Below are 25,502 nucleotides of genomic sequence, written 5' to 3'. Positions count from 1 at the left end.
ACAATGTTTGCATATCATGAATTGAAAGTGTATTTAAAGGATACATTGGGAAAATTGCCTGAGATTACCTGAAGGAAGCAGCTTTGAAGACGTGATTACAGACACAATGATAATCAAAAGATTTATAACCAACATGTACATTAAGCTGCAAGATAAGGAAAATTAAATAAACTATAAACCTAAGCAGAAGTGGGAAAAGGATCGAAACATAAAGATGAAAAATGAAATATGGGAAAAGTTATGTTCTGGAACTATGAAGAATACAATAAACACAAGGTTACGCATGATACAGTATAATTGGTTACACAGGGTATATATTACTCCTCAAAGATTTAAAAAATGGGATTCAACATTATCAGATAGATGTTTTCACTGTAAGAAGGAAATGGGAACAACATTACATGCAACTTGGGCATGTACAAAAGTAAATATGTTTTGGGAAGAATTAAATCAGATACTAAATAAAATTACAAAAAAAAACATACAAAAAACAGAGATATTTCTTTTAAATAACATAAGAAGTAGAGAATTAGGCCTCAAATTGGATAAAGTGCAAAAAAAAATTCATTATAATAGCCTTAGCGACATTATAAAAAAAATTATAATGTCAACTTGGAAAATGGAAGAGAGCATGACTATACAGCAATGGTACATGGAAATGAATAAATGTATTCCATTGGAAAAAATAACATATAATTTAAAAAATAAAGTCACAATGTTTGAACAAATTTGGGAACCATACATGGAACATATCAGAGAGAGCTTGCCTACAACCTCCATCCCCTAAAATGAGAATGAAAATGATTAGAAGACAAAACGACTAGATTCAGTGTGTAATAAATAGATGAAGCATTTTTCTTGTTTATTTTCCTTTGTGTGAAAATATTGTTTTATGGTTTTATTGTATTGTATATGTTGAATATTTATGAGTATTGGAGGGGGTGGGTCGAGGGAAGGGCGGGGGAAGTGGAGACCACTATATAAATTTAATGAGATACGTTTGTACATATTTTGGTTGATATGGTTTACAGTGTGAAACAAAAAATTATTTAAAAATTTAGATAGTTAATATGTGACAAGAATATTAAGCGTAACAAAGGTAAAGCAGGCAAGTAGACTTAAAATACTGATCTTCAAAGCTGTCATTGAATGGTAGTTCATTCTAGAGAGGCTGAATGGTCTCCTTTGGTTCCCGCATGATCAACTGCCTAGCAAAGAAAACTTAAGCAAAACAAAGTAAAAACGTTTTAAAAGATTTCAGTAAATTCATTTTTTTTTAAATTTGGAAAGATCTTTGTTGTTTAAGCATTTATAGAGTTAAAAAATATTGTTTTAATTTCATGTATATTGTCACATTTACCAAGATTTAGTGATAGAGGTCGCTTTATGAGCAGAGCTGTTGGACAACTCATCCACAGTACAAGTAAAACATTGAACATAAGGTACAGAGCAAAGGCAACATAATTTTTACTCTTTAGGGGTTCATTCAGGGGTCTGATAACAGCAGTAAAGAAACTGTCCTTGAACCTGGTGGCGTGTGATCTCATTCTTGTGAATCTTCTTGATACAAGGTGGGTGAAGAGAATGTGGCTGGGGTGGGATGAATATGTTAGCTGCTTTTCCTGTATAGCTATAGATGGAGTTCATGGAAGGGAAGAGGTGATGTGTGAAGACCTGAGCCATGTTCACATCCCTCTGCAGTATCTTGCTCTCTTGGGTGGAGCAGTTCTCGCACCATGCAATGATGAACTCGACAGGGTGCTTTGAGCGGTGCACATAGAATTTAATAAGGAATGTAGCTGATATGTCAAACCTTCTTCAGGTTTCTGATGAAATAGAGGCACTTTCTTGGCCATTGCACCAACATGGGTAGATTAGGCAAGTTACAAGAGAGGTTTATTCTAAGGAATATAAAGCTGTCCACCATCTCCATTTTCCTCAGCACCATTGATGTGGACCTGGGAGTGAGCTTCTTCCTTCCTCCACAAGTTTGTAACCATCTCTTTGGTCTTCCTGACATTGAGGAAGAGGTTGTTATCCTGCACCGTCTCTTTATATCTCTCTCTAATCCTGTCCATGATGGTGGTTCACAAATATATAGGTGGAGTTTGAGCTATGTTTAGCCATCCAGTCATGGGTGTACAAAGTTTACTAGGAGACTGAGTACACAGTCCAGTGCTGCCCAGGTGAGGGTGATGCTTGTGGAAGAGATGCAGTCACCAATCTTACTGATTCCAGCTTGTAGGATAGAAGGTCATGAATCCAGTTTCAGAGGTCATGAAGTTTTGGGATTAGTTTGGTACTATTGTGTTGACATCAGAAAATTAATAAATAACTAGTAGTCTGATACAAGTGTTCAGTTGTTTGAGGGTTGAGGGACATGACATTTGCTGTGCACCTCTTTCAACGGTATGTGAACTGGCGTGGGTCAAGGGTGGCTGGCAGGGAAGATCTAAATCGGGTATTAAATAAAATCACAAAAAGCAACATACCAAAAAATCCAGAGATCTTTCTTCTAAGTAATATAAGAAGAATCAGGCCTCAAACTGGATGAAGCACAAAAACGATTTATTATGATAGCCTTAGCTGTAACAAAAAAATGTATTATGTCAACTTGGAAATCAGAAGAGAGCCTGAGAGTACAGCAATGGTACATGGAAATGAATAAATGTATTCCATTGGGAAAAAATAACATATAATTAAAAAAAATAAAGTCACATTATTCAAACAAATTTGGGAACCGTACATGGAACACAACAGAGAGGGCCTACCGCGGACCTCCATCCCCTAAAATGACAGAATGAGAAGACGACGAAATGAACTGACCCAGTGTGTAAAAGTTGATGACACAATTTTCTTGTTTATTTTCATTGTGTGATGACATTGTTTAATGGGTTTATTGTATTGTATATGTTCAATGTTTAGTTGGTGGGGTGAAGGAGGGAGGGAAGGGAGGGGGGAAAAAGGGGAGAAAATGATACTGTGTATATTCAAGAGGGAAATGTTTGTGTGTTTTTTGGTCAATATGGTTTATAGTGCGAAAAATTTAAAAAATTTTAAAAAAGGGTGGCTGGCAGGCTGGAGTTAATGTTAGCCTTGACCAACCCATTGAAGCACTTCATGATGGTGAATGTCAAAGCCACTTGCTGATAGTCATTTACACCCATCACTGCATCATTCTTCAGCATCAAGATTTTAGAGGTCTTAAATTTAAAATTTAGATACTCATACAGCACAGTAACAGGCCCTTTCAGCCCACACCCAATTGACATACAACCCCAGTATAGTTTGAAGGGTGGGATGAAACCGGAGCACCCAAAGGAAACCCATGCAGACATGGCGAGAACGTACAAACTCCTTTAAACAGTGTGCGATTCAAACCCTGGTCTGTAACAATGCTGTAACAGCATTGCACTAACCTTGCCTCTCTCTTGAAGCAGGTGGGTTCTTCAGCCTGTTGGGAGAGAGGTTAAAGACCTCTGAACACAGCTGCTAGTTGATCTGCACAGTTATAGGAGGTCACTTTCCACAGGTACACTCTCCAAAAGGTTTATATTTGTGTGGCTGTGTCTGTGGGTGCAGGCATGCTCGAGATAGAAGAGGTATGTTCCACTGTCCCTGTAGCCTCCTGCTCATCAAAGCAGGTGTAGAATACATTGAGTTTTGGTTAGGGGATGCTCTGTTTGCTATTCTGACTGGTTGTGCTCTGGAGCCGATGATGGCATGTATGACCGGTCATAAATGCCTGATATCCATGAGGTTTGTCTGGGACTCAAGTCTGGTTCGGTACTGCCTCTTTACATCCCTGATTACCTTGCGTAGATCATACACCGCTTTTTTTTGTATAGGGCTGTGTCTCCTCACTTGTACGCTATGTTCCTGGCTCTCACTGTGAATTTCATTTCTGGTTTTATGCTTTTGTTTATTCTTATAATTATTTCAAACCAGGAGCCAGCTGTGTGAATTGAAGTTGCAGTTTTTAAATTTCCCCCGGATGCAAAAATCAAAGTATACTAATGTGTTGTGTACAAATACTTTCAAAGTCTGGCCAGCCTGTAGTTAATACGTGGACAAATTTTGAGGATCTTAGCTGAAGTGGATTCCATTGTGTAGTAGGTGCATATGTGGGGGGGAAAAAAATTATATTCGGGTAAAGAAATACTTGGCAAATTAGAAAAATATACACAAAATCACGTTTCAGAAAAAAAAAATATTGTGTGACCTGACCAGGGCATTGTCCTGGTGTACCTATTGATTATTTTGTATAATGATGACAACAAAAGTGAAAGGAAATATGATTATGTTCATGCACATGTGTGTTTCATGCTTTGCATATTTCTACACTCTCCCACTTTAGTTGACTTCTGGTCATTTTATATGTTCTGACATTCTGCTGCATGTTTCTGAAGATATTTCAAGGCCAATTCACCCTTGCTTGCTATCTCTAGTAGCTCAGAGATAGATAATGTAATAATTTTTAAATTCTCTTCTGTTTTAAATCCCTCAGACATATTAAAATGAAAAAAGATTAGAGATAAGTCCTTCAAGTCCATAAGCCCACACTTGCTTAAAAACAGCCATTTGACCAATTAACCTACTAATCCCCAAAGTCTTTGGAATGAGGGAGGGAACTGGAGCACACGGAAGAAATCCACACAGACACAGAGAGAATGTACAAACTCCTTACAGACAGTGGTGAATTTAAACCGGGGTCGCTGGCATTGTAACAGCACTGTGCTAACTGCAACACTAATAGTGATAGAAGCAGAAGGATCAAGGGGGAGGAGTGGCATTGCTAGTTAGGGAAAATATCTCAGCCGTGTGAAGTCAAGACAGCCGGTGGGGGGGGGGGGTGTGGGGCAAGGACATGACCATGAGAGGGACTTGGACGTGTTTTGATTGAGCTCTCTGTGAAGAGTGTCAAAAAAAAAGAATTTTTCACTAAAAAATAGACAAAATATGTACTAAGAACCAAGGCAGCCGAGAACAAAAAAATGAAGTTTCTACTCAGCCAGGAACATCGAATGAAAGCCTGAAAGGGAGAGGCACAAGAGTGGCCTGTGGACCCCAGCAAAGCTGGGGAGTTGGGACAAGAACTAATTATTATCCTGGAGAAAATGGAATACCTGAGCAACTGATTTGTTGGCATTGAAAATGTAATGAGAGGCATGACTGAAAGGATGACGACTGAAATTAAAGAAATAATTGAAAACTTTATCGAAAGAATGACCCAAGCAGAAACAGACTTAGTAAAAGCACAAGATAAGCTAAAAGCTTTGGAAAAAGATGCAAAGCAATGGGAGTCTGACAGACAGGGTCTGCTGGACAAGATGAACCACAGAGAATTTTAGCAGATGAAATAATGTCCAAATTATCGGACTGAAAGAAGGAATTGAAGAAAGAGATCTGGTGAACTTTTTCTAAACATGGATCCCGCAAGTGCTGGGAGAAGACAACTTCAGAGAAAAACTGCATATTGAAAGGGCTCACAAGACCCTCAGACCCCGGAGAACTAGCGATAAGCGACCATGACCAGTCCTGGTAAGACTTTTGAGTTACTGGGAATGGGAGACACTTCTGGGAGCAGCCTATGAATACTCTAAGCAAAATAATGGTCCGGCTGAGATTGACCATGAAAAAGTGCTATTTTTCCAAGATTTTAGTCCTACTTTGCTTAAGCAAAGGAAGGAGTTTGTGAATGAAAAAAGACAACTGCATTCCAAAAACTTGAAATATTCGATTATATACCCCATGACTCTGAGGGTTGAAGTAGCAGAAGGTAATCGATGATTTTTTAAGACTAGGAACAAGATGGAAGACTTCCTGCGAGGTTTGTGAAAAGGCTAAGGTTGCCAAAGAGGGAGACTGTGAAGAATGTTTATAATGGGACTAAGTAAAAGTTGTAATTTAAAAAAAACTGTCTTCTATTTATTGTTGAAAAGTAAATTTTATGGAAATGTTTACGAGAGCTCAGAAAAGAGAGAAAACTTGGGGAAAGTTGTAGCAAGGTAGAGACTCCAGTCTAAGGGGGAAAATGGTGCCCGGAAAGGAGTATCTATAAAAGATAGTGCCAAGAGGAGTTGTTCTTCTTCCTCAAGAGATTCTGTGGGCCTTTCTCATGGTTTTTCAGGGTTTCCTGTTTACATCACCATCAGGGCAGGGACATTACATTGGCCTCACCAATGCCTTGTACAATTTCATCATAACCTCCCTACTCTTGAATTCAATACTCTGATTTATGAAGGCCAACATTCCAAATGCCTTTTTTTAAAAGGTAAAAGATCACTAATATTTAAACAATCAAAAAGGTTTTGATTTTGTCAAATATTTGTTTACAAAAATCAATATGGACAGAATGTTAAAATTTATTAGACTAATGTTAATGGGATAAACAGACTGGTGAAAAGGAGACGGATCTTGACACACCTAAAAAAATTAAAGTCAAATATAGTCTTTCTACAAGAAAGACATATTACCAAATTGGAACATGCTAAATTAAAGAGGATGGGTGGGACATGTAATATTGTCTACATTTGGCTCAACAGCAAAAGGAGTAGTGATTCTAATTCACAAAAATATACCAATAATAATAGAAGAGGTACTGACTGACCAAGCTGGAAGATTTTTTAATGGTACATCGTAAAATTTATGCAGAATCATGGATGTTGATGAACATCTATGCAAGAAATTATGATGATGAAGCCTTTATGAAAGAAATCTTTTTTAATAACAGCAGAGGGATGTCAAAGTATACTGGTCAGAGGAGACTTTAATTACTGGATAAATCAGCCAGAACTGTAACAAGGGCAAAAGCTACAAAAATGACACTATCATTTCTGAAGGATTTAAATTTGATTGATATATGGAGGCAGCTTAATCCCCTAGAAAGAGACAATTCATTCTACTCAAGAGTACATGATTCTCATACAAGGATTGATTTGTTCTTAATATATGCCTACTTCAAAAGTAGGGCAGTAAAAACAAAATATTTATTGAGACTTTTATCAGAGCATTCACCATTAACTTAAACTATTGCAATAATGGAAAAACAAGCAAGTGTATATAGATGATGTTGCAATTCCACACTGTTGAAAAGGAAGGACTTTTGTGAGTTTAAGAGACAGATAGAACTACTCTGTGAAAGTAATCTACTGATAATAAATTTTTAATATGGGATATGCTTAAAGCTTATCTAAGAGAACAAATCATTTCTTATACAAAAAAATCTTGGAGACAATATTCTACAGAGCTGGATGGTTTAAAACAATGGTTCTCAACCTTTTTCTTTCCACTCAGATACAACTTTAACTATTCCCTACGCCATAGTTTCTCTGTGATTAGTAAGGGATTGCTTAAGGTGGTATGTGGGTGGAAAGGTAAAGGTTGAAAACCACTTTTTTAATCATACCTAATTGACTCGTTATGTGCAAGTTTTCTTAACTCCAAAGGAAATGGGCCAATGACAAATTTTCTCAAGCAAAATATTTCATTAACAATTGGGTCTAACGAAGTGATTCTCAACCCTTTTTTTCCCCACTCACATACCACCTTAAGCAATCCCTTACTGATCACAGAGCACCAATGGCATAGGGATGTGGTATGTGAGTAGAAAGAAAAAGGTTGAGAACCACTGGTTTAGAGAAAGATATAACGAAATTGGAAAAAAAAATCAGAGAACAGGGTCACAAGAAAAATATAGACTGTTATAGAATAAAAAAATAGAAATAGAAATATAACACATTACAAGCTTATAAAATGGAAAATATATTAAATACCAAACTAAAATATTATAACCATATAACCACTTACAGCACAGAACAGGCCAGTTCGGCCCTACTAGTCCATGCCGTAGCAAATCCCCACCCTCCTAGTCCCACTGACCAGCACCCGGTCCGTACCCCTCTAGTCCCCTCCTATCCATGTAACGATCCAGTCTTTCCTTAAATGTAACCAATGATCCCGCCTCGACCACGTCTGCCGGAAGCTCATTCCACATCCCCACCACCCTCTGCGTAAAGAAATTTCCCCTCATGTTCCCCTTATAATTTTCCCCCTTCAATCTTAAACCATGTCCTCTAGTTTGAATCTCCCCCTTTCTTAATTGAAAAAGCCTATCCACATTTACTCTGTCTGTCCCTTTTAAAATCTTAAACACCTCTATCAAGTCCCCTCTCAATCTTCTATGCTCCAGAGAAAAAAGCCCCAGTCTGCACAACCTTTCCCTGTAACTCAGACCCTGAAATCCTGTCAAAGTTCTCGTGAACCTTCTCTGCACTCTCTCTATTTTGTTTATATCTTTCCTATAATTTGGTGACCAAAACTGTACACAGTACTCCAAATTTGGCCTCACCAATGCCTTGTACAATTTCATCATAACCTCCCTACTCTTGAATTCAATACTCTGATTTATGAAGGCCAACATTCCAAATGCCTTCTTCACCACACCATCTACCTGAGTATCAGCCTTGAGGGTACTATTTACCATAACTCCTAAATCCCTTTGTTGCTCTGCACTCCTCAATTGTCTACCATTCAATGTATATGACCTATTTAAATTTGCCTTTCCAAAATGTAGCACCTCACAATTATCTGTATTAAATTCCATCAGCCATTTCTCAGCCCACACCTCCACACCTGAATTAGGAGAATGGGTGCATATCATCTAGAATGATAAATGCAATAAAAACAGAGGTCAATATTGTAACATATATTCAAAAAGAAATAAATAATATTTGAGACAATATTATATGAAACTTTATAAATCAGAATTATTATGAGATGAAAATGAGATGGACAATTTTTTAAAAATTGTTGAAGTTCCAAAATTAGAAGATAGAGACTGAATTGATTTAGATGCCTCTTTCACAAGAGAAGAAATAAAGAAGGTCTTGGGTACATTGCAAGCTAATAAATCTCCTGGGGCTGATGGGTTTCCTCCCAAATTCTTCAGTCTATTTATAGATTTATTGATACCTCTTATGATGGATGCATTGGACTGGGAAGTGGAGGCCCAGACCTTTCTGGAATCTTTCTCAACTGCTATAATTACAGTGCTACTGAACAAGGGAAGAGACTCATAAAAAACTTAATCATATAGGCTTGTATCACTCCTTAATGATTATAAAACAATGGTGAAGGCATTAGCTAATAGACTGAGACAATATCTACAAAAAAAAATACATATAGACCAGATGGGATTTGTCAAAGGGAGACATTCTTCAAATAGTCTAGTAGACTATTCAATATAATACATATGGAAAAATCAAAGTTAAATCCAAGTATAACTATCTTCATAGATTCAGAAAAAGCATCTAATGATTAGAATGGTCTTTCTTATTTAAAGCATTGGAAAAATTTGGTATAGGCAGAAAATTTATGAATTAGATAAGAACTCTATCATAAACCACAAGATAAAATTTTAACTAACCATCAGATGTCAGTGTTTTTTTTCCCATAAGTAAATGGAGTAGACAAGGCCGTCCTCCGTCTCTGGCACTTTTTATCCTAGCTATTGAACCACTGGCAGAGATTATAAGGAGAGATCCGGATATTAAGGGCTTCATAGTTGGACAAGAAGAACATAAAATTAGTTTATTTGCTGATGATGTGCTATTATACATGTCTCACCCAGCTGGATCCTTGATAAAATTACAAGCAACATTAGAAAAATATGGAAGAATATCAGGTTATAAAATAAATATGGACAACAGTGAGTTAATCCACAGAAACATTTTGATTATGAAAGATATTCAAAAGGTAGTAGATAGATGGAAAGGTAAAAGATAGATGGAATCAAATATTTAAGAATAATGACAGATAACAATTTACAGAACTTATAAATTTAAATTAGATATCTTTTAGAAAAAAAAAAGAAAATGATTTAGAGTAATAGAAAGACTTGCTGATTATTCTAGTGGGAAGAGTAAATTGAATTAAAATGAAGGTGATACCAAGATTACACTATCTTTTTCAATTGTCGCCCATTACACTACTCAAACATTTATTTAAATTAATGAATAATTACATAAGGCAACTCCTATCGAATAACGAAGTGCCAACAATTTCTTTGGAAAAACTAACTTGGGACTATGAATTTGGGAGGACATAGGCTTCTGGACTTTAAGAAATACTATTCTTCAACACAAGCAAGATTTTTAACATTTTTTTGAAGAAGACAGTCCCCCTTCTTGGATCTAAATGGGAAAGAATTCAATAGAAGAAGCAGTAGCCAAGGACTATTTACAAGTGTATTGTTAAATTAATAACAAAAGACAGATAACCCTATATTAATACACATGATTAGAATATGGAAAGTAGTAAATGAGTGTATTGGAATAAAAACAGGTATATCAAGAACACCACTATGTAACAATGTGTTTCTGCCTATGAATCTGGGTAACAAAATATTGAATTCATTGTAATAATAAAGGAATAAGATAATATTCATGAATGTTATATGGAGGGATCTCTTGTCTCTTTTGAATAATTAAGGAATAAATACAGAGTAGATAATGGGACTTACTTTTGTTTTCTCCAATTAAGATCATTCTTAAGAGAAAGATGGGGGACAAGTTTGGCCCCACCTGAAATTAGTGAAATGGATCAAACAATTTCGCTTGGGAATACATCTAAATTTATAACCAAGAAGTACTATGCTCTCCAGAATGAAAGTACAAAACCAGGTTTACAGAGATCAAGAGATGGAAGTCAGATCCAGGTGTTGCAATAATGGAAATGTTTTGGTCTGATTTGTGTTTGGATAGTACGACATCAATTATAAATTCAAAATACGGATTAGTGCAATATAATTTTTGATACCAATTATATCTCACACCACAGAAGTTGCATAAATCAAAATCTGAAATATTGGAAATGTTTTAGGCGTGGGATAAAAATAAGAACATTTTTACATGCTTACGTGGTTGTGTGTGAAGTTGAGACCTTTCTGCCGGGATATTACTGAAATATTAACAAGGATAACTGGGGTGGCCTTCATGGGTGACCCAGAGCTTTACCTTTTGGGAAACTTCATTGTAATAAGTAATAAATTAACTAAATTCCAAATTTAATTTGTTGAAATAGTTTTAGCAATGGCTAAGAAATATATTGCAATTACTTGGAAATCTGACTCCCTTCTACATATTGCACGATGGACTGGTGAGATGAATAGTTGCGTACCTATGGAAAAAATTACCTACAACTTAAAGAACAAATATGATATATTTATTAAGATATGGAAACCATATTTCAATTATATGGGGACTTAATTTTAATTTTAAAAATAATAATTAAAAATGGTTATAATAAATGCTGCTATGACATAAATGCAAGTTATTTCCCCAAATAGAATTTTTGATGATCAACATAAAGTGAGCCCTGACCCTGAGTGGATTTATATTGAGAAAGGGAGAGAAGGGAGGGGTTGTCTTGTTTGTGTTTGTTTTTATGGTTAAAAAGAAAAAAAAGTTTTTTTTATATATGTATATACTATTAAGAATGTATATTTATGGGAAAAATAGCCAAAAAATATATTAAAAAAAAGTCAGTAGGGTTTGTCTACAGAGGCCATATGGGTGGAGCTGAGAAACAGGAAAGGTGTGACCACTCTGATAGAGTTGTATTATAGACTGCCCAATAGTCAGAGAGAATTGGAGGAGCAAATCTGTCGAGAGATTGCAGACTAATGCAAGAAGCAGAAAGTTGTGATATTGACTGGAACTTACATACTGTCAAAGGGCCAGATGGCTTGGAGTTTGTGAAATGTGTTCAGAAAAGTTTTCTAAATCAACATATAGAGGTACCAATGAGTCAGAATGCAATATTTGATTTATTAGTGAACTGGACAGGTCAGGTGGCAGAAGTATGTGTTGGAGAACATTTTGGGTCCAATGAGCAAAATGTCATTAGTTTCAATTTAATTATGGTTAAGGATAGGTCTGATCCTCGAGTTGAGATTCTAACTTGGAGAAAGGCCAATTTTCTGGAAATAAAAAGGATCTAAGAAGAGTGGATTAGGCTAAGTTGTTTTCTGGCAAGGGTGTTTTTATGTAAGTGGATGGCCTTCAAAGGCAACATTTTGAGAGTGCAGAGTTTGTATGTACCTGTTGGGATTAAATGCAAAGTTAACAGACATAGGGAACCCTGGTTTTCAAGGGATATTGGAGATCTGGTTAAGAAGTAGAGGGAGATGTATAGCAAGTATAGGCAACAAGGAGCTAATGAGGTATTTGAAGAGTACAGAAAATGCAAGAAAATACTGAACGAAGAAATCAGGAAGGCAAAAAGAAGACATGAGGTTGCTTTGGAAGATGATGTGAAGGTAAACCTGTAGGATTTCTACAAGTATATTCAGAGTAAAAGAATAGTAAGGGACAAAATTGGTCACCTAGAGGATGGGCAACCTTTTTTAAAATTCACATCCCACCTTAAGTATTCCCTATGGCATAAGTGCTCTGTGATTGGTAAGGGAGTGCTTAAGGTGGTATGTGAGTGGGAAGGGAAGGTTGAGAACCACTGCTATAAACCCAAATGATACTGAAATATTTTTCTTGAGAGAAATTGTCATTGGCCCATTTCCTTTGGAGTTATGAAACTGTGCACATAATTAGAGACTGAATTGATTTAACAGTGGTTTTCAACCTTTCTCTTTCCACTCAGATACCACCTTAATAATCCCTTATTAATCACAGAGCACCCATGGCATAGGGATTACTTAAAGTGGAATGTGAGTTTTAAAAAAGGTTGCCCACCCCTCCCTAGAGGATCAGAGTGGTCAATTGTGTGTGGAGCCTTGAACAGTTTTTCTGCATCAGTATTTACTCAGGAAACTGGCACAGTGTATAAGAAGAGAAACAAATCAGAAGTGTTATGGAACATATGAAGATTAAGGAGGTGGAAATGCTTGCTGCCTTACAACAAATGAAGGTAGATAAATCCCCTGGGCTGGATAGGATATTCCCTTAGACCTGGACGGAGATTAGTGTAGAAATTTCAGGGACCCTGGCAAATATATTCAATATGTCCTTAGCCAAGGTTGAGGTGCTGGAGGATTGGAGAGTACCTCATGTTGTCCCATTGATTAAAAAAGGCTCCAAAAATAAGCCAGTTAATTATAGGCAGTGAATCTTACATCAGTAGTAGGTAAATTTGGACAGCCATGGCTTGATTAAGGACAATCAGCATGGCTTTCTGCATGGTAGGTTCGTGTTTAATAAATCTTGCAGAGTTTTTTTTGAGCAGGTTATCAAGAAGGTAGATGAAGGAAAGGCTGTTGATATTATCTACATGGATTTTAGTAAAGCCTTTGAAAAGGTCCCTCATGGGAGGTTAGTTCAAAAGGTTAAGATACTAGGTATCCATGGACAGGATGTAAACTGGATTCAAAATTGGCTGCATAGGAGAAAACAGAGTGGGAGTGGACAGTTGCTTCTCAGATTGGTGTGCCTCAAGGATCTGTGTTGGGACCATTCTTGCTTGTTGTCTATATCAATGATCTGGATGATAATGTGGTAAATTGGATCAGCAAGTTTGTTAGTGACACAAAGATAGAGGTGTTGTGGACAGCGAGGAAGATTTTCAAAGCTTGCAGAGGGATCTGGACCAACTGGGAAAATGGGCCATAAAATGGCAGACAGAGTTTAATGCAGACACGTGTGAGGTGATGCATTTTGGAAGGGTAAACCAAGGTAGGACATACATAGTAAGTGGTAGGGCATTGAGGAGTGCGGAGAAGCAAAGAGATCTTGGAATTGTTCCCTGAAGGTAGCATCACAGGTAGACAGGATTGTAAAGAAAGCTTTTGGCCTCTTAGACTTTATAAATCAAAGTCTTGAGTATAAGAGTTGGGATATTATGTTGAAGTTGTTTAAGATATTGGTGAGGCCAAATTTGGAATATTGCGTGCAGTTCTGGTCGCCTGACTGCAGGAAGAATATCAATAAGATTGAGAGAGTGCAGAGAAGATTTACTAGGATGTGGTAAGATTATACAGGTTAGGAGCAAAGAAGAAAGGAAGATTTGATAGAATTTTACAAGATTATGAGAGGTATAGAGAGAGTGGATACAAATAGATTTTTTTCCACTTAGATTGGGGAGATAAATACAAAAGGTCATAGTTTTAAGCTGAAAGGGGAAAGTTCTTCACTCAGACAGCGGTGGGAGTGTGGAATGGGCTCCCCTCTGATGTGGTGAATGTGAGCTTGATCTTGAGTTCTTAAAAATAGATTGGTTAGACACATGGATGGGAGACGTCTAGTGGGTTGTGGAATGGGAGCAGGTCAGTGGAACTAGTAAAATAGTGGTTGGCATAGATTAGAAAGGCCAAATGCTCTGTTTTCTGTGCTCTAGGGTTCTATGGTTCTAATTATGCCACCCCCTATACTAACTGTGCCAAGGCATATGGTCTCCACATCTTTAACCTCCACCAGGCTGACACCATCCAGAGCTACTGTTGGTAATGTTCCAAGAAATATGCATGTCTCCATTTTACCCTCCTGTTCAATTTGGAAATTAATCATTCTGCTACCAGCAACCTTGCTTCAGTTCTAATCTGTGGATTTCCTCTCTATTTCTCTTACCCATTTGGAAATTCTTGAAAGTCTACCTTTTCAAGGAAGGATTTTGTTATGTTGTCATATCTCAGTATGTTGCAAGGTGTCATTTTATTTGATGATACTCTTGTGAAGGGTCTGGGAATGTTCTACTACATTAAATGCTATATTACTACAAGTTGTTGCTGATGTATGTATTGTGTTCATTTGTCAAGCTTTGAGGCTTTTTTCATTATGGCATAACAGGAGTACATGTTTATTTCAGATAAGCCAAGTATTATACTGAATTGCTTCAAATAAAAGTGGTTCTGTTTGACTTGGCTGTCTCATTTGCATTACGGGATGGATTCCAAGACTCCAGGGCAATGCAAACAAATCTGCACACGCGCACATATTCATTGTGCCTGCTTCTTTGAAAGCTGCAAGATGTGACATTTATGGGAGTGTGCGTTGCTGGATTCAATGGGCACTCACCCTGAATGACGTCAGATGGAGTGATGCTGACCTTCAGTTGGGCACAGATGTACTGGCTCTGCTCCTTCTGCTGGTGTGTGTTTGTTTTATTTTTTTTTGAAGGGATGTGGGTATCCCAGGCAAGACTAGTATTTATTGCCCATACCTTTTTGAAATAGAATTATGATTCCAAATGCAGTTAAGAGTTAACTGTTTCACAATTAGCCATAGTGTGGGAGTGGCGATAATTGTTTATTTTATGAAAGTGTGATTAATTCATGATTACCAATTGTGTGCGTGTTCATGCCTGCGAGACAAATTTGAAGGAGGCTTTTTGTTCTGTAAGAAGTGGTGAACTCAGTTATTCTAATAGATCGAAATGTCATAATCTTTACTCTCTTCCTTGAGAAATAAATATTATTTTTAAGTTTCACTGGCATTGTTTGACTGTTCTTGTTTCACTCAAAAATTCAATTAAATTTCACAGACTTACAACTCCTCTTGTCCCCAGTCCTGATGAAGGTTTTCAGCCTGAAATATTGACTGTCTAGTGCCTTCTTTGGATGCTGCCTGACAAACTGAGTTAGGAGCAGAATTAAGATAGTTCACCCCATTGAATCTGCTCTGCCATTCAAAGCATGGCTGATGAAATTTTCTTGTCAACCCCATTCACCTGCCTTCTCTCCATAACTTTTAACATACTTAATCAAGAATTTATCAACCTCCACTTTAAATATACCCAATACCTTGGTCTCCACAGTCATCTGTAGCAACAATTTCCACAGATTCACAACCCTCTGACTGAAGAAATTTCTCTTCCTCTCTATTATAAAGGGACTCCCTTTATTCTGAAGCTGTGCCGTCTGGTCCAAGACTCTCCCACGATTGGAAACATCATCTCCATGTCCACTAAATCTGGTCCTTTCAATATTCAGTATTTCAATCAAACTGCAGCGTATATTTTATGATATTGTGATCACTTTTTTCCAGTGGTTCTTTTGCCTGAAGGTCTCTAATCAAGTCAGTATCATTGCACAGCACCAAATCCAGAGTTGCCTTTTCCATAGTGGCCTCGACCTCCAATTGCTCTGGAAAAAAAATCTTGAGGCATTCCACAAATTCTCTCTCTTGGGATCCAGTGCCAACCTGATTTTCACAGTCTATCTGTATATTGAAGTCCCCCATGACCACTATAATGTCACTGTTTTTACCTTTTCTCCAACACCATAATTTGCACCCTGACTGCTATTGGGACTTTCATCAGGGTCTTTTTCTCCAGTAGTTTCTTAATGCTACCTCAAGGATTCTACATCCTCTGATCATGTCCCTTTGATGGCAGATTGAGCCACCCCACCCCCACTGACAACTTGCCTGCCTTTTCAATAGGATGTTTAGCTCCCAGCTGTGATCCTCCCAAGTTACGTCTCTGTTCCACCCACAACCTCGCACCTGCCAATTTCTAACTATTTTTTTAAGTTCTTTTTTTAAGTTCAACTACCTTGTTTGTACATTGCATGGATTTTAAAAAACACCTTCAGCCCAGTGTTCACTCTTTTCGCATTTTTCTCAGTATTGCAGGAGTTTAAATTTTTATCCTTTTCTAAATTTGTCTTATCTTTTATTCTGGAAGCTTCAATATCTTCTCCTACAATTTAGCTTTATCCATACTTTTCCAAACTGTTGAACCTACCCCCACTATTTAGTTTAAAGCCCTATCCACAGTTCTAGTTGTGCAATTTGCTAGGTAAGATACTGGTCCCAGAACAGTTCAGGTGGAGCCCGTCTCATCAGAAGAAGTCCAACCTTCCACAATACTGGTGCCGAGGACATAAATTCATACTCCCCTCTCCCATAACAGTTTTTGAGCCATCCGTTTAACTCCCTAATCTTATCCACCCTGTGCTAATTTGCATGTGGCTCAGATAGCAATTCAGAGATTATTAATTCTTTGGTTCTGCTTTTAATCTAGTTCCTAGCTATACAAATCCATTCAGTTAAACCACTTTCCAAGATATATTCACTTTGTTGTAGATCCACATGGACCACAACAACTGACACTTCTCCCTTCCTTTCCAAATTCCTCTGCAGGTCAGATGAACCATCCTGAACTCAGGCACTGGGTAGGCAATACACCTTTCGGGACTCTCAATCCTTGCTACAAAGAATACTGTCTATCGCTTTGATTGCACTCTCCCCAATTACCACCACGTATCTCTTCTCTTCTACTCTTGAATGGCTGCATGAACTACGGTGCCATAGTCAGAACACTCATTCTTCCTACAGCTCTTCTCTAACCCACTCAAGGGCTGAGGCTCCTCCAGCACTCCCTTCCTGCCGCAGTTGCTCCTTCTTGACCCTGACCACAGATCATATTTAATACAATTAATCTAATGGGTGTGACTGCCTCCTAAAACAGTGTATAGGTAACTCTTGCTCTCCCTGAAGCGCTGTGGAGTTTGAAGCTCAATTTCCATGTCATCAATTTTGAACCGGAGTGCTCCGATCAGTCAACAGGTGACCATTATCAGCAGATTATGGTCACCTGAAACTACCAACTCCCATTTCATGCAACCTGGCCCTGTGACCTTATTTTATTTAATTGTTATTTAGTGTCTTATTTAATTTCCATGTTGCCAATAACCTGGTTTTCTCTCAAGTACTTGCCACTGGACAATTAGTATGTTTGAATGGTTTAAAGAGGAACTTTTAAGGGTATACGCAGATTGAAGACTGAGCCAAAGACTCCAAATCCTACTCTCATACTTTTACTCGCCTTCTTTTATTGCCTCCAATTTATTAATTATAGTCACCTTTTCCAGTACTTATTGAACTGACTCAGTCACACACCAACTCCTGTTGCTGTCATGGGAAAAGTCTCTCCAGCATTTTATGTGTTTCTCCAGTTTTCCAGTAGGTGCAGGCTTTCTTGTTTGCCTTTTGTCATAGTGTGTGGATGTTTCGTGTTCACCCTGTGAATGCATCCCCTTAGTGCTCCGGTTTCCTCCCAGATTCCAAATATATGGAAATTGGTTGGTTTGTTATTAGGTAAACAACCTTGAAGGAGGGTGGGTGGCAGGTAAATTAGGATGGAGTTGATAAATAATGGAGAGAGTTTACAGGGAAATAAATGAGGATATCAAATTGATGGTATTGCTCTGAGAGTCAACAAAGACTTGATGTGCCAAATTGCTTCCTCCTTAGTTGTTGACAAATATTAAATATGATATAATAATTAATATTATATAATTTTTAGATTTTAATTTGCATTGTACAGTGAAACCCCAATTTTAAGCCCTCCGATTTAACGTGAATTCGAATATAATGCGATGAGTCATTGGACTTTTTTTGCTTTTTCTGGAACTGAAAGGTTTTTTGGCGAGTTAGATCAAAATGGAACAAACTGCAAGAAAAATAAAATCTTGATGTGATAACTCATGTTGCATAGAACCTTGCGACACTGGAATCAACACCTCATGGCTTGAAATATCAAGAAGTTACTTGCATTGCTTTGCAAAGTTGAAGAAGAAGCAGGACTAAACGCCAAACGCCTGAAGACAGCCAAAGACGTCAGCCTCAATGACTCCCTGTACGAGTGGCTAGTTCAAGCTCGCTCAGAAAGCCTTTCAATTTCTGGTCCTATTCTCAAAGCTCAACCCGAGAAGGTCATCAACAGAGAAACCTCAGTTCAAAGGTAGCAATGGATGGCTAGACTGGTTTAAATGCCATCACAGGATTTCTCAAGTGTTAGTGTCAGTGAACAGTGCTGCTGGCACCTGCATTCATTTTTTTAAAGAAATAAACTGTAAATGATGATTGCTAATATTTTTGAATGTGTTTGTTATTTTGTTTACTAAAAATTAATTTGTTTTAATTTCTACTGTAACATCAACAATTTATTCACAGAATTCTTTAATTCAAAAGTAATTTACTTGCCAGAAGATAAACGTACAAAAACACTGGTCAAATAGGGCGAAAATAGGGGTGTTTTAGGATATTAGGTCAACATTGAGCCAGTTTGAATGCTGATTTTCTTGAACCCCGATTTAGCATGACCCCACTTTTTTTGCAATGACATTTTATGGAACCTAACAATCGCATTATAACAGAGTCACACTGTACTTTGTATTGGTGCAAGGGAAGATGTATAAATTTGGATATCATTGATTTTCTGATGGGGAATTGATTTTTGTGCAATAGAAATGCCATCCGGACTTTGTAACGCAGGTTCACATGAATCCTCTCTCTAATGATAACCTCAATCCTAGATGATTGGGCAAACTGTTTGAAATGCAATCCATTATTTAGCTGTCCTTATACATGCCTCAAAGGTAAAAGGAATTAAAAACAAGATGGGAGAGAACTCTTCGTAATCTCTGTGGTAGTAGATTGTTGTATAATTGTGCTCCGTGTAATTCTGAAAAATAATTCCAGTGAAAGCAATAGTGGTTGGGTAGATTTGTTTTGAAAAATTATGCATTGGAAATCCTTTGAAAAGCAATTTTACTGGAGTTTCCAGGCTTTCAGTAATAGTTGGCATAGAATAAGAAACTGACCTGAATTTCCTTGTCATTATTTAAGATGTTTTCACTGATCTCATTATTTGACTAATAATTCATGCATCAAAATTGGTGGTAGGAATCAGAATAGCCTTTTATGACATTATTCTCAAGACTGCATTTAGATTATGAATCATGTAACTTTTTGTACAATTTCATTTTTTTAAATTCTACAAACCTTTGTGTAAATATGCATAACACACTGAACTGGAGGCAAAAATAGCCAGGTTTAAATATTTGGTGATTGCAGAACTTTGTCCAGTGATGAGAAGATCCATGATACAATTTGGTGTCAGAGCATTTTTGCAGAATGAATATTCTTTCATAGACAATATGACAACATTTCTGTGAAAGAACAACAAGGAGAAATCTTTTAGATGATAATATTCTTGACCCACATTTTATATGGTGCATATTTTCACAGTGACAGAATTGTGATGCACAAAGTACCTGCACTAATTGGCAGCTAATTTTATCAACAAAGTAATAAAAAGATTCATTCACTTCCTATGTTCGCCAAACCAATGTTTCCAGTGAGAATTAGAGTCCACATTCAACCAAAATCTTGGGAGCCTTAATGGCAAGTTCAAATTCAAACTTGAAATTAATAGTTAGGCCGCCATCAAAGAGTTCGAAGCTTGCACCATTTTTTGCATATACAATAGTTCTGTTGCCCATCTTTACTGCTGGAAAATCTGGTTCTAACCTTTGACCATACCTCCTAATTATTGATTCTCTAACCAGAGAGAAATAGTTTTCTCTCACTTTGCTCCATTAGTTTTTCTTTGTAATTTCCAATTAAGACCAAATGAACTTCCAACAGACAGAATTTCTGGCAATCCAATTCCAGTTTTTATATTTCTTTGTAATTTGGATTCCGCATTTCATTTTCTGGTAAGTCATTGCTCTGCTATCCCAAGGAGAGTCCTCCCTATCTTATCCAGACTAAGAACTAACCAAAATTCTCCAGATATGATTTTACAATGATATGAAGAACTCCATATTCTAATCCCTTGCACTCTGTTTGCTGGATGCAAAGGTCAACATTCCTTTCACATCATTTTCTGTACCTGTCTTTGGCATTTTAATGATCTCATATGCATGCATAAGGTAAGATAGTTTTATTTCAAATTCCTTTGTCCCAAAATTCTTTATTGGGGCTATATGCACTTGAGAAGAATCTTTGCATGGGAAAATGAAAGTTGGGATTTCTCATTTCTTCTCCCAGTGTCAAGATCAAGACATCTTTTAAATGTTGTCAACTGGTTATTTATTTGACAGCCATCTTGAATGAGTGGTTGCCAGCATATTAAGAGTAGCTGTTAAACAACATTTCAGCCGGAGAACAGAAGGAGTAGGTGAGAGAGATTGGAGGAAATATGGGCAAAATTACAAAAGTTGTAGGAATAAAACATTGTGGATGTTGGAAGGGTGGATGGCTTAGGAATTGATAAATATTGTGTCAGTAGGTTCATAGAGGTTTACTTGCAAAATCTGGTAAAAACACATTCAACTAGTTGTCCATGTTATGTTGAGTAATCAACTGTATTTTATGTTGGACACATAAACTTTGTTTATTTTGTAGTTCCAAATTATTTTATTGATCCCTCTAACATATATTCTGACAAATAATAATCACATTCTCCATTTGCAAGATTAGTGTAGAACTGCCCAAGATCATTATGATTTCAAAGATGTTTTAAATTGCACTTTTTAAAACAACTGCTCAAAATACAGTACTTTGATGAGTGGTATTTGAAGTATTTGAGTCTTCAAATGCTTTGAAAAAAGTTGTAATTTATCCCCTCAAATTAATGCTTTTGGATTGCAATGAATAGTAGGAGTGATTACAAAGAAATAATTGCATGTTTGATGATTGGGAGGTGTTCAGGTGGAATAAATAGTTGGTGCAAAACTAGAATCATTCATTATCTTAAATCTGATGTTGAACAATTTCTTGGATAATTGCATACTTGTTTTTTTCTGGAATACATTTGTGTGTTTGCACCAGCAGTTTATTTTGTTTTCAATCCTTTCTTGACATTTTTTTTCAACAGTTTTCTTGACAGATATCAGTTGCAAGCCTGGCTAATTCAGTTAATGTGTTATTTACAATGAAGGAGCAATTTTGTGAGTTGATCTCTACGATTACTCAAATTGAATATACTTGCAATATGCTTGAGGAAGCATTTTTCCCCCATTGAATACTGGTATGATATTTTTGCAGTTCTAAGCCAAAGTGGGTATTACACACACACAAGATGTTTGTAATTTGGGTTCAAGTTATGAGATTAAAGTTTATGCTTGGTGAGACATGCTTGTGACCATAAATTCTGATTCTGATTCTGACCTCTTCCTTTCTACATGAAATGCATTGAGTACATTTGTTTTACGAGTATTATCCAAGGGTAGAGTCTGATGTGGAAAACTGCAGCTGTGTAAGATGTGGTCGCACAAGCAAATTGGGCAATTTCATTGAGCAGTTGCAAAATAGTAGTCGTCATGTGTCCTTCCATAAAATAACTTTACTAAAATATATAGATTTTATAACTCTTCTTTGGCTTGGCTTCGCGGACGAAGATTTATGGAGGGGGTAAAAAGTCCACGTCAGCTGCAGGCTCGTTTGTGGCTGACAAGTCCGATGCGGGACAGGCAGACACGATTGCAGCGGTTGCAAGGGAAAATTGGTTGGTTGGGGTTGGGTGTTGGGTTTTTCCTCCTTTGCCTTTTATCAGTGAGGTGGGCTCTGCGGTCTTCTTCAAAGGAGGTTGCTGCCCGCCAAACTGTGAGGCGCCAAGATGCACGGTTTGAGGCGTTATCAGCCCACTGGCGGTGGTCAATGTGGCAGGCACCAAGAGATTTCTTTAGGCAGTCCTTGTACCTTTTCTTTGGTGCACCTCTGTCACGGTGGCCAGTGGAGAGCTCGCCATATAACAGGATCTTGGGAAGGCGATGGTCCTCCATTCTGGAGACGTGACCCATCCAGCGCAGCTGGATCTTCAGCAGCGTGGACTCGATGCTGTCGACCTCTGCCATCTCGAGTACTTCGACGTTAGGGGTGTAAGCGCTCCAATGGATGTTGAGGATGGAGCGGAGACAACGCTGGTGGAAGCGTTCTAGGTGGTGCCGGTAGATGACCCATGATTCGGAGCCGAACAGGAGTGTGGGTATGACAACGGCTCTGTATACGCTTATCTTTGTGAGGTTTTTCAGTTGGTTGTTTTTCCAGACTCTTTTGTGTAGTCTTCCAAAGGCGCTATTTGCCTTGGCGAGTCTGTTGTCTATCTCATTGTCGATCCTTGCATCTGATGAAATGGTGCAGCCGAGATAGGTAAACTGGTTGACCGTTTTGAGTTTTGTGTGCCCGATGGAGATGTGGGGGGGCTGGTAGTCATGGTGGGGAGCTGGCTGATGGAGGACCTCAGTTTTCTTCAGGCTGACTTCCAGGCCAAACATTTTGGCAGTTTCCGCAAAGCAGGACGTCAAGCGCTGAAGAGCTGGCTCTGAATGGGCAACTAAAGCGGCATCATCTGCAAAGAGTAGTTCATGGACAAGTTTCTCTTGTGTCTTGGTGTGAGCTTGCAGGCGCCTCAGATTGAAGAGACTGCCATCCGTGCGGTACCGGATGTAAACAGCGTCTTCATTGTTGGGGTCTTTCATGGCTTGGTTCAGCATCATGCTGAAGAAGATTGAAAAGAGGGTTGGTGCGAGAACACAGCCTTGCTTCACGCCATTGTTAATGGAGAAGGGTTCAGAGAGCTCATTGCTGTATCTGACCCGACCTTGTTGGTTTTCGTGCAGTTGGATAATAATAACACAATTTTGTCACAAAATGTAAACAATATTATGTAGATTAATTTTTAAACATCCCAAAGAATGATAAAAGGAGAAAGTAAATTTCAAGCAAGTATACACACAAACCTAAAAAATATATTTTAGAGTTGTCAGGGTATGAGTTCACCCATTTGGAGAAGTATGAGAGAAGAACCTTCCCCTAATGTTCCCCTTAAACGTTTCCCCTTTCAGCTTAAAACTATGATCTCTCATATTTATCTCCCCCAATCTCAGTGGAAAAAGTCTACTCACATCCACTCTGTCTATACCTCCCATAATCTTGCAAACCTCTATCAAATCTCTCCTCATTCTTCTCTCCAAGGAATAAAGTCCTAACCTATTTAATCTCCCTGTAACTCAATTCCTGAAGACCCAGCAAGATCCAAGTAAATCTTCTCTGCACTCTTTCAATCTTATTGATATCTTTCCTGTAGTTCATTATCTCGGAAGATCTTTCCTGGAACCAACACGCCAATGGCATCACGAAGAAAGCTTCTACTTCCTCAGGAGTTTTCGGAGGAGCTAGTGGAGTTGTTCAAGTGAACCGGTACGGACTTGAAGGGCCGACGTGGCCTGTTTCCGTGCTGTAAACGGGTTATATGGTGAATACACAAAAAAAAGGAGTTAATAGTTTTTCTGAAATTATACCACTGCTTTCATTCTTGTCAGTTTCCCCTCTTTCTGTCATCATACTTTTACTCTTATTTTTCTTAGTTACAGATGAAGAGCTAAGAATATATTAAAAATCTGTAGGTGAACTGGATTAGAGAGAAAGGTTTGTATATTTGTAGGCTTTTCATAAATTCGTTGACCCAAACCATTAAGAAGCCAAGGAAGTACTTATGAAAAGCAATCATTTTATTTGTTGAAATAAACAATTCATGAAGAGCTGCTACTAAGACCAAGGATACTCATCTATGGGCAGCACATTGGTGCAGCGTGCAGAGCTGCTTTCTTGCAGTTCCAGAGAGCTCGGATCAATCCTGACTCAAGGTGCTCCCTGTGATGGAGTTTGCACATTCTACTTGTGACTGCATGGGTTTCCTCCAGCTGTTCTACGTCAAAGATTGAGAGAACAATTTAAAGTTGCCAATTAACCAAATGTGTAAGTGAATGGTAGATATTAAAAGGATTGATGCACGGATAGGGATAATACTCGATGACCATCGTGGCCTTATTGAGGCAAATGGCTAGTTACCTGGCTGTATGGATCTATATCATTGTAAATAGCAACTGATGAGAGGGTCAGTTAAAACATTGCTGTGGAATTGGAGATAAGTGTACTGTTTTTTTATTGGGAGAGGTGGTTAATTTTTCAGGTTCTTCCTCTTGGCAAGCAAAGTTGGGGGATTGGAAATCAGTGCAAAGTTGGAACAAGATTGGACGAATGGCAAAATACTTTGTCTCCAGTCCCCTCCTTTTTGAAATCTCTGCCTTAATTTCCTAGGAATGTACAAACTCCTTTCTCGTCTTTCCTGTACGGACACAGTGAATTGTTTTGAAAGCTTATCTGAAATTTTTCAAACCAAGTTCATTTTAAAAAAAAATTCCAGCCTTTTCTCCAGGAGCAGAATCCTGAATTGGGAACTTCGGGAACTTGGAGTCAAAAAACATTTGCCTTTGTTAGAACTTTAACACATTTTTTTGGTACTGCATGAAAAATATTTTTGAAAGGTATTGGAAAACAATAATTCTTTAGAGTTTTAGTGCCAGAACAAACAAAGTTGGTTCTAGTAGATACAAATCAAGCTGGATTTCTCACTGGGTGATGTGCTATTACTATTCTTCACACTTCATGTAATAAAAAGGCACCAGACAAAAATAATAACTTGCCCTCATCCCACTTTCTCCAAATCAAGTGGATAGTTACAGATACTCACATGGGTCTCAGCTATGCCTGCCTTTTTATTGGATAGGTGGAGAAATTCATGCTCCAAGCTTAAGCAGACAAGCAAGGTTCCTCAAGTCTTCCATTTTACGTTGATAACTATATTGGTGATGCCTCCTCCACCCATGAGCTTCTCAAAAGTCTACTTTGCTGCTAACTGCCACTCTGACCTCAATTCATTTGATCCATCTCTGGCAACTTTCTCAATCTCTTTATCTCAAT

At 37.8% G+C, this 25,502-nt stretch overlaps 1 protein-coding gene and 1 long non-coding RNA gene across 5 annotated transcripts in view; one reads left to right on the top strand and one right to left on the bottom strand.

The window, feature by feature from the left end:
* Positions 1 to 25,502, top strand: part of macrod2 (mono-ADP ribosylhydrolase 2) — a 1,543,249-nt gene that overhangs the window by 498,778 nt on the left and 1,018,969 nt on the right. The window lies entirely within an intron of this gene.
* Positions 18,942 to 25,502, bottom strand: part of LOC138760769 (uncharacterized) — a 64,808-nt gene continuing 58,247 nt past the window's right edge. The window contains exon 4 of the long non-coding RNA XR_011355857.1: positions 18,942 to 19,903. This is a non-coding gene — a long non-coding RNA (uncharacterized lncRNA). The remainder of the gene's footprint in view (positions 19,904 to 25,502) is intronic.

The sequence above is a fragment of the Narcine bancroftii genome, chromosome 4 (genome assembly GCF_036971445.1).
Source record: "Narcine bancroftii isolate sNarBan1 chromosome 4, sNarBan1.hap1, whole genome shotgun sequence".
Lineage (NCBI taxonomy): Eukaryota > Metazoa > Chordata > Chondrichthyes > Torpediniformes > Narcinidae > Narcine > Narcine bancroftii.
The sequence above is the reverse complement of the archived record's forward strand: the minus strand, read 5'-3'. Positions and strand labels throughout refer to the sequence as shown.